We start from the raw sequence: 10,910 nt of genomic DNA, 5'->3' as shown, positions 1-10,910 counted from the left end.
GAGGGGCCAACGAGGACTGCACGTACGGCTGTAGCTTGAGGTACAAAGAATCACCCACGGCAAAAGAATGTTCAGACCTTTTCTTATCCGCCTGCATCTTCATGCGGTTCTGCGCGCGGAACAAGTGGTGCTGGATGAGACGGTTCATGAGCTGCCGATGCTGAACCCAATCTGCAACATCTGGTGATGTGGGCTGACCAGGAATGGTCAAGCCCAAGCTCCGGGGAGTGTATCCATATAGGGCCTCAAAAGGAGAGCAACCAATGGCGGAGTGAGCAGAGGTATTGTACCAAAATTCTGCAGAGCTGAGCCAATCGCACCACTTGGATGGGCAAGAGTGAACAAAACAACGAAGGAAGGTCTCAAGACATTGGTTGACCCGTTCGGTCTGGCCGTCGGTCTGGGAGTGGTAACTTGTGCTCATGCGCAGAGAGACCCGGGTCAACCTGAAAAGCTCTTGCCAAAAAGCGCTGGTGAAGACCCGATCGCGATCAGAGACAATAGACTCAGGCAGGCCGTGCAGCTTGTATATGTGATAAAAAAGATCCTAGCAATTCTGGCAGCTGTAAAGTGATGAGAAAGAGCGATGAAGTGGCTATACTTTGTGAACTTGTCGACGACTACAAGGACACAAGAGTGGCCCTGAGACTTGGGGAGCCCTTCGATGAAATCGAGTGATATGATTTGCCATGCCTGAGAAGGGACTGGTAAGGGTTGGAGAAGGCCCGGGTACTTAGCACGATCGGGTTTTGCCTGTTGGCAGATGGAACACTGAGCCACAAATGACTTGACCGCAGACTTCATTGCAGGCCATGCAAATAGCTGTTTGATTCTTCGATAAGTCACGGGGAACCCGGAATGGCCGCCAGCTGGTGAGGCGTGCAAGGCAGACAGGATCTGAAGCTGTAACTCCTTGTTATTGCCCAGCCAAATTCTCTTTTTATAGCGGAGGAGACCATCTTGTAGAGAAAAATGGGGAACGGAAACCGAATCCACTGTCAGCTTGGACAGTAAGGTTTGTGACGCTGAATCCAGGTCATAATCTTGAACAATTGCAGAAGTCCACGAAGGAATAGCAGAGGAAGCGGCTAGGTAGACCTGGGCAGAAACATGTGGCCGCCGGGACAGGGCGTCGGCTGCACGATTATCAGAGCCCCGCTTGTACACAATCTTGTATTGGAGGCCCAGTAATTTAGTGAAAACCCGCTGCTGCCACGGAGTGTTCAGTCGCTGATCAGATAGATGAGTCAAGCTGCGCTGGTTGGTATAGATGGTGAACTCTGCGTGTTGCAGGAAGGATCGCCACTGCTCCACCGCGAGTAAAATTGCCAGGTATTCCTTTTCGTAGGTGGAGAGGCTAGCAGACTTGGGGCCGAGAGGTTTGCTAATGTAAGCAATGGGGTGGCCAGCTTGTAACAGAACTGCACCCACTCTGTTGCCACAAGCATCAGTCTCCAGGGCAAAGGGTTTATTGAAATCTGGCGCGGCCAAGACCGGAGCTGAACTCAAGGCGGCTTTCAGAGCATCAAAAGCTGCTTGGTGAGCAGGGGTCCAAACATACAACACATGTTTCTTGAGTAAGTCCGTGAGGGGACGGGCAATAACAGCAAAATGGCGAACGAACTTCCGGTAGTAACTGGCCAGGCCCAGAAAGCTGCGAAGGTCCTTGACATTGGTTGGGGGGGCCACGAAACCATGTCCTGCACCTTCCTAGAATCTGTGGAAATGCCCTCTGCGCTGATAATATGGCCCAGGTAGGATATCTGACGCTGGGCAAAAGAGCACTTAGATAACTTGACACACCAATGATCCTGAGAGAGCAGCTGAAGGACCTCCCTGAGATGGACCAGATGTTGGGCAAATGAGTGGCTGTAAACTAGAATATCATCGAAGAAAACCAAGACACATTTACGAAGCAATGGCTTGAGGGTACAGTTCATAGCCCCTTGGAAGGATGCAGGAGCTCCACATAAACCGAATGACATGACCCTGAACTCGAAATGGCCAAAGTGTGTCTGAAAGGCCGTCTTGAACTCTTCACCGGCCTTCATGCGAATCTGATGGATACCGGAGTTAAGGTCGAGTGTGGAAAACCAGGAAGTGCCAGCAAGTTCGTCCACCAGTTCATCAAAAATGGGTATAGGAAACTTGCCACGGATGGTCAGGGCGTTAAGGTGCCGGTAGTCAACACAAGGGCGCCAGGAACCGTCCTTCTTCTTAACCAACAAGAGTGGAGAGGAAAACGGACTGCTGCTCGGTTGGATGAGTCCTTTGTCCAGCATATCTTGCACCTGACGCTCGATTTCATCCTTGAGAGCCGGAGGATAATGATAGGGGCGTGTATAAACCGGCTTGGCGCCCGCAACCAAAGGAATAGCATGATCACAAGCTCGCTGGGGAGGAAGGCCATCAACTGGAGCAAACACAGAAGCAAATTCAGACAGAACCTCGAATACCTCAGGCTGAATGGAAGAGGACATGTTTGCCAACTGATCAGCCACTAATACGGTGAAGATCTGCACCAATGTGAGAGGGGGAACCTGATGGAGAATGACCTGCAGCAGGATGGTAGAATTCTGATATGGAATAGATAACCATTTCAATTTCCAATGTACCTTCATTGGGCTAAAAGATTCTAGCCAATCCATCCCCAAAATCAAATCGAAGTGCTGGAGCGGGAGGATCCGCAGGTCTGAAGAAAAGTGGTAGTTCTGAATCTTCCAAACAGCAGCAGGTAAATGAGTAGAGCAGAGCATAACATTGCCATTGGCCACTTGTACTGAAATTGCATCAGATAACTTTTGAAGCATGGGTAATTATTTGTTTTCACAATGCAATGCAAATAAGTTCAAGAAACCTCAGGGTCGCCGTAGTTTTCTTTTAAAAAAAACATAGCATAGCTTGTCCACGACTCTCATGGTTGATTTTGACATGGTTTTGATCTGAGTCATGGTAATTGGCAAAATAGCGAACTGAGCGTAGCTTACGGGTGCTCATATTTTTCTAGATTTATTTTATAATTTGACTTGAGCTATTTTTTTAGTAGTAGACGATGTGACTTTCCATAGCAAGGGGTCTTTGGTCACATCATCAATCTCGAGGATCTACTAGCTCGGTCTCTCAGAGATGCTCAATTGCTCATAGAGGTAGGGTTGTGTGCATGTATCTTAGATGTGAAGTGTGAGTGCGTGTATGTGAATGTCTACGTATGTACTGCATTTAAAAAAAATGGTAATTGGCAAAACCAAAAACTAATGTAGCACGTGATGTTGAGCGCATTTGATCGATGTACTTGGTCTTTATCAAATTGTTGAATGAACTCAGATTTTGTATCAGCTAACAAGGAGAGGAGTAGCGACCTGCTGGTAAGATTTCTTGTGGTGGAACCATTTTTTTCTAGAGTTATTTCAGAATTTAACTGCCATTTTTCTTTCAGTAGTAGGTGATGTACATGTCAACAGCGATTTGCACTACAAAAAATCTATTGATACATGACAATTAAATTTCGTCACAGATCACTAAAAAATTGTCATAAAATAATATCTATGACAATTTCAAATTTCTTCATGTATTGAGCGTCACATATTACACCTCGCGATGTTTCTTAAAAAATCGTCACAGATTGCTTGATCCATGACATTTTGACACTATCATAAAATGTCCTCGAGCCCTCAAAGCCCAACCCAAGCCCATTTTTTTATGACGAAAATAAACATCACAAATAGTGTAATATTCATCATGAATTCAACTGTCATATCACACATTGATGACACGAAGGATGACATGGTTGATGACATGTATATTGACATGGCCGATAACATGGTAGCTGACTTGGCAATGACATGGCAGGTGACGTGGATGACATCAGCATCCTGTCCCGTTTATGGATGGGCCCAATTCAGTGTGGGCCGCTAAGTTGGGCCTAATTCTTAACCCATAGTTAACTAGCAACTAACCAGATTTAGCTTTATACACAACCCATATAACCGGTTTTCACAACTCACTTATCAAAACAAAAGTTCCAACCCAGAAATTACAATAAGCAATTCCAGCCCAAATATACATACAACACAAGTTTTCCAGCAACATATACATGTAGCTATTGAATCAATCTAAAAGCACTTGAGCTAGTTAATACATATATTAGCTTCCATGCTAGTGCTACTCCATGTTGCTGTAACACCTGCTTGTCTCTTTAGCCTATACAAACAATTGTTGGATAAGTAAAAATGGAACTAATAACTGAAAGCATGTAGGTGAAAAGGAAGAAGTGATTACCTAACAATTATGCATTCTTGGTATCAATCTTGACCTCGAGGATCTTACGGCTCAATCTCTTGGAGATGCTCATGGCGGTAGGATTGCGTACGTATATTCATGGTGTCAGACTCAGTGCCACGGGATACCTGACGTGGCATAGATCTGTACTAGATATGGGATGGAGCATGTCCCATACTCATGCGTCATGTAAAGTAGTAATCTACAATTAGGACTAGTCGGTATAGAAGGAAACTACTCGAAAATGACTCCTAAGCTCATATCGATCAAGGGTTTCATGTAACCCTATCCCTCCAGGCTATATAATGGCGAGTAGGGACCCCTCCAAAGCATATACAACCCTCAGTCAATACAAATAACCCAACGGTAGGATATTATGATATTCGTGGCTTGAACCTGTCTAAACCTTGTGTTGCTTGCACCATTGTGTTCCTAATCTCAGCAACTCCATGCCTACAATCTACTATCTTATGGTATCCCTAGGTAGGCTTGCCGGTAAAACACCAAGAGATGGCATGCTAGGTAGGGCAGTTCACTGATGATCCTCTAGTGAATTCGATGGCGATCATCAACTCTACTATTGTGCTCGAGGAGGGCACCACCATCATCTTCGGCTTCTGGATTTGTATCGCCAATGGTCTTGATGGCTTGAGCAACCACCTTGCTTGCTTCAGGGAGCCGGAGAGGCACCTGTGCCAGCTTCCATTACGGACGTCGATAACCTTTCTAATCATCTCGGCAAGATCCAATTTTCTGATCTAATCATAGAATAGGTGTCCAATCCGGACGCAACACTATTATTGCCACCGTTAACCAAAAGGCAACCCAATCTGAGACTTTTTTCAATCTGGAATAAGACTCGGGTAACTCACCCATCGCAGAGAATATAGATGTCGCTCACGTTGGGAGGCTCTAATCCATGATGAGTATTCAGAAAATGAATCTGAGACCATCATAGGCCAACAGCTTAGACTAATAGTTGCATCTACGCCGCAAGATCGCTTCGTGTATTGGAAGGGCATGGAGCCCTCCGAACTACTATAGGATGACGTCCACCTTGTGGCGTATCTTTTAGATCTTCCTTACCAGGAAAGCATCCAACTCACACCAATCCCCGAAGAAGGCACGGGGAACACTGATCTAGTCGATGACAACTCCGATGATATATCCACAGATCGTAATGTCTTTATGGCAGACGTTGCTAGCGGCGATGCTGCAGATAACTCAAGATATGCCAACGAGATACCTAAAGAAATATTTGCGGTTGAGCTCACAGCTAATGCTGGCACTAAATACGACGCACATTGTGATGTGCGTGGGAGGAGAAACCAAAAGTGCACACAATGAAGAACGAATGCGAAACAACGCCGACAGCAAGACGGACACAGAGCACAGTGCATCTTGCAGGACGAGTTCCAGAGGGCTGCCGAGCATGGTTTCCACACCCCGGCAGTCAATATCATCCATGTCGCATCCCTACTGGATAACATCCAAGACCCGGTGGTGCAGCAAGGTGTACAACTACTTCAACATGCATGTGTTCAGCAGGACAAGATGGCCCCCACTCCCTCGATGACAAGAAGCTAGGGTCGCCAAGCAAGTAGACGAACACAGGGCAGAGAACCAAGGCAATGAGAAGTGAGAGACCAAAACATGGTAGATGATCCCAATCAATATCCAAGACAAGACCGAGAGATAGTTCTGGCTAACTAGAACATGGGCCAGCCGAATCAGCACAACAATGTTGTCCGCCCGGCACCGGCCCACTCGGTTACTGGAGGAGGCAGAGGCAACCAACCCCGGCATCAACTCCTCACGGCTCAATGCAACAACCGATGTCTCCTCGACGGCCCAACGGGAGAACTACGTGACTACGTGAGCATGGGTTATGATGCTCGGGAGATCATCAATGCCCGTCAAGGACCACAAGCTGCTCGAGAAGGATATCGTGTCCCAGATGAAGGCGACCGATTCCCGACATTCACCTACCTGTTCAGCTTGCACGTCTACCCAACGGCATCCAACTAGTCGTCTTCTTCAAATATGATGGAAAAACTCCCCCACAACAATGCCTTAGGACCTACTCCAAGGCCATAGAGGTTGCAAAGCGGCAAAGACATCACCAAGGTCATCTACTTCCCGAAGGCCTTAGAGTCCCCGCAGCTCACGTGGATGGAATCCCTCATGCCAAACTCTAGCAACTCCTGGGCGCACTACAATAAGTCTTCATCGACAATTTCTAGGGAACCATCACCTGCGCAAGTACTCGACATGATTTATCCCAATGTAAACAGGAAAAAATGAGACCTTGCATGACTACACTCACCGTTTCTTTGAGAAGCGTGCCACCATCACCAACATCTCCGATCAGGACTTCATCGGCAATGACCAAAGACCATCGTGGAACTCCACGATATGATGTCGACCTAGGCCGCCAATGAGGAGCAGAAGAATGACCACTTCTCCAGGCATGATGACGAGAAAAATGGCAACAAGCGGGGCAACAACAACTGTAACAAAGGCTAGCGGGAGTACTCGGGTCCTGGCAAGAAGTGCAAGACAGATGATCATGTCACGGCACTTGAGCACCCCCCGCATGGTAGCAAGACTACTACGCAAGAGCAATTTGAAAAGCTTCTACAAAAGAAGTGTCCATTCCACCCTGATGGCAAGCACGCCACCAAGGTCTGTTGGAACCTCAAGAAAGCAGTCGGCGATCTTCCTCCCAACAATAACAAAAAGAAGAAAGACGAAGATGAGGAAGAAGACAAGATAGAACCTGAGAATCCAAAGGACTACCAAGATGCAAATCGAGTAGTCAATGTCATCTTTTGCATAGAGACATGATTCCTAACCAAGCGAGCGCAAAAGCTTACGCTACAAGAAATCATATCCATCGAGCCAGCTACACCATGCTTCCTAAAGACGAGGTTGAGATCTCCTTCTTAAGGGAAGATCAATGGACTAGCTTTTCTAAGCAAGGAAAATTCCCCTTGGTCTTGGACCCTGTAGTGGTAGGTGTTAGGCTCACCAAATTACTCATTGATGGTGGTAGTAGATTGAACGTACTCTTTGCATGTACTCTCCGCAAGATGGGACTTGACATTTCAAGGATAACCCCAACAAAGGATCCATTCTACAGAATCGTCCCAGGAAACACGACAATACCACTCGGCACAATAACTTTGCCCATTACCATTGGGACCCGAGAAAATTTCCAAACAGAATACATAAAGTTCGAGGTGGAAAACTTCAAAGCTTCTTATCATGCTATTCTTGGAAAACCTGCCCTGGCCAGATTCATGGTGGTGCCACACTATGTCTACCTTCTCCTAAAAATGCCAGGACCAAAGGGCGTACTCTCCTTACGTGGTGATCTAAAGAAGTCGTATATTGTCACCACGAAGCCATCGAGTACGCCTCGACCACTCGCATGCTAGATAGCGCAGGAGAAATACTCGCGGCCGCACAACAACTCTCTCAATCGAGGATGGAGATCCCAATAAAGAAGCTAGGACAGATACAACTCGCCAAAACGTTAGCATGAAGACCATTCGGCTGGGAGAAGGTGACTCTTCCAAGACTGCTTTGATCGAAGCAGGGCTGGACGACGAATAGGAAAGCGTGCTCGTCAGCTTCCTTAGGGCTAACCGAGATATCTTAGCATAAAAACTAATGGACATGCCAGGCGTGGCTGGGGAGTTGATTGAGCACTCCCTTAATGTTAATCCCAAGAAGCAACATCTCTGAAGTTTTTGCTCAAGACAAAAGGGACATTATCAACACGGAGCTAGCAAAACTATACGCAGCAGATTTCATTGAATAGGTGTACCATCCAAAGTGGTTAGCTAACCCATCCTTGTAAAAAAGAAAAATAATAATGAATGAAGAATATGTCTCCACTGCACAGATCTCAACAAGCACTGCATGAGGGATCCCTTCGGGCTACCACGGATAGATCAAGTCATCGACTCCACAGTCGGCTGCACATTACTCTGCTTCCTTGACTGCTACTCGGGCTATCACCAGATCACCCTCAAGGAAGAGGATCAAATCAAAATCGCATTCATCACCCCATAAGGTGCATATGCCTATTACAAAACTATGTCCTTTGGGCTGAAGAATGCAGTGGCTATGTAACATCCCGCCTCCCCGAGGTTGGGCCCGCTTACATCTGGCTGCTTTTTAGGACATAGACTACCCTCACAGACCAACACCAGTCTTTTCTGCACACTTTGTCCTTACTCGTCCGCACCTGGGAAGAACTTCCCGGTCGGTCACCCATCCCCAAATTTCTCCGGGCCAAGCACGCTTAACCTCGGAGTTCTTTGGAGATCGGCTTCCGGAAAAGAAGTTGCAACTTGTTAGTATGAGTATCCTATTAATCCTATTAAGCTCTGGGCCGGGGTGTCACATACTCATCACCTTAAGAGACCAACGTCCTCGTCGGTCAATCCCCAGCCAGGAACGTCCTCTCTTGGCCACGTCCCGTACGTCCAGTTCCAGCAGCCCATGTGCCACGTCCATGTGTCTAGTGCCAACGGTCCCCGTGCCACGTCCGTGCGTCCAGTACCAACAGCGCATCCCAGATGCCCGCGCACTGACCCGCCGCGCACCCGTGCACATGCCGGTGGCATCTGCGCCCCCACGCGCCCGTGCTCATGCCTCCGCACTTACGCCCGTACTTGTCCGTGAAACCGCGAGAGTCGGCTTTGATAGCATTCTGTAACATCCCGCCTCCCCGAGGCCGGGCCCGCTTACATCTGGCTGCTTTCTAGGACAAAGACTGCCCTCACAGACCAACACCAGTCTTTTCTGCACACTTTGTCCTCACTTGTGCGCACCCGGGAAGAACTTCCCGGTCGGTCACCCATCCCCAAATTTCTCCGGTCCAAGGACACTTAACCTCGGAGTTCTTTGGAGATCGGCTTCCGGAAAAGAAGTTGCAACTTGTTGGTATCAGTATCCTATTAAGCCCTGGGCCGGGGTGTCACAGGCTACCTATCAGCGGGAAATCCAACTCTGCTTCAGAGAGCAATTGCATTGCAATATTGAATCCTACGTGGATGATGTGGTCATCAAGACCCAAAATCCTAACAAACAAAGATCTACAGGAAATCTTTGACAGTCTGCAAAAATTCCGGTGGAAGCAGAACCCAATAAAGTGTGTCTTTAGGGTACCGTCAAGGAAACTACTCGATTTCATTATCAGCAATCGAGGAATCGAAGCCAACACGGAGAAAGTCACCCCCATCACCGAGATGGGCCCTCCAGCATGCAGTAAAGATAGGTTCCCTCTACTTTCTTACATTGGGCACTAGCTTACACCTGGTCTGCCAAGTATATCTGGCTATTAGCTCTATGCCCAACACGAATGGGGGGACTACAAGGGATGGACAAGGTTGTCATCATCTGCCGCCTACCCCGCCCAATAGACCGTGGGGAAGGGTAGCAAACAATGGTAACCTCAAGCCTAGACACCACGTCTATGCTATCAATTATTGCTCTAGCCCCGGCCAGACTCCATCTTATCAAGACTCGAGTCCTTAAGCTAGAACACCCGTCACAAGGATGGACGATGATCTCGCAAGCGAATAAAGAATAGAACTTACTTAACCAAGAGACTCACCACCATAGGATATTGTAAGTGCATCTTGGCCCCTAATGGGTTTTGGTGAATTGATGAATGACAACATGATTAAAGAACTAATATTTTTGTTTGAGATATCATAAGCAGGAATTTATTCATATATCAATTTGCGTATTGGCTCATATATCAAGGAATCAAATAAAAGGGAATTATTGTTGAATGTCAAGCATATTGTGAAGAGAAATAAGAAACAAGTATTCATGCAATGACAACAGATGGTTTCTATTCGTGTCTTGACATATTTGAAGCATGAAAAGTTGAAAGTATTGTTGCAAAGCAAGGCAAGCACATTATGAAGAAAGATAGAAACAAGTGATCATGCATTACTCGATGATGGTTTCTAAATACAACTTCTCAAAGTGAATTGTGCTTTGTCTAAAGGATCAAAGGTTCATGATTACAAAGAAAGACAAAGAGATAAAATTGTGAAAATAAGAAATGGAATTCATTGTTGATGTGCAAGCTTGACTCAATGAGGCAAGGGTAAGTGATGAAGAAACCAACCGAGATGACTAGTGCGAGGGACTAAGCAAGCTTTGGTGAAGCGACGGCTTACCATGTGCAAATTGCTAGGGTGAAGTTGCTAGGATCCGTGGGGTTTTTGAAGTATCATACCTAAGCCTTTTTGGGAAAATCAAAGCAATGCATCAAATACATTTTGGAGTGACTTAAGGTTCCAAGGAAAGTTTTGCAAACATGTTGGGAATTCTAAGTCACTAGCTCAAAGTATGGATTTGCTCAAGAGAAGATTATGCAATGTTGGAATCCCAAGTTTGAGAAAGTCAAAGTATGGCAAAGCTGAAGTAATTCAGGACTCAAGTGGTTGAATTGTATTTTATATTTAATCTTGAGTATAGGTATGTCGTACTATCAAGAGGGATGTAACATTGGTTATTTGACATGGTCAAAAGTGCTCCTAGGTCACCCTAGGGAGAACCTTGAGAGAAAAACCTTGTGAACTAACTTTGTGCTACTTGGATGA

Source organism: Panicum virgatum, chromosome 4K, assembly GCF_016808335.1.
Source record: "Panicum virgatum strain AP13 chromosome 4K, P.virgatum_v5, whole genome shotgun sequence".
Classification (NCBI taxonomy): domain Eukaryota; kingdom Viridiplantae; phylum Streptophyta; class Magnoliopsida; order Poales; family Poaceae; genus Panicum; species Panicum virgatum.
Note: the sequence above shows the minus strand (reverse complement) of the source record.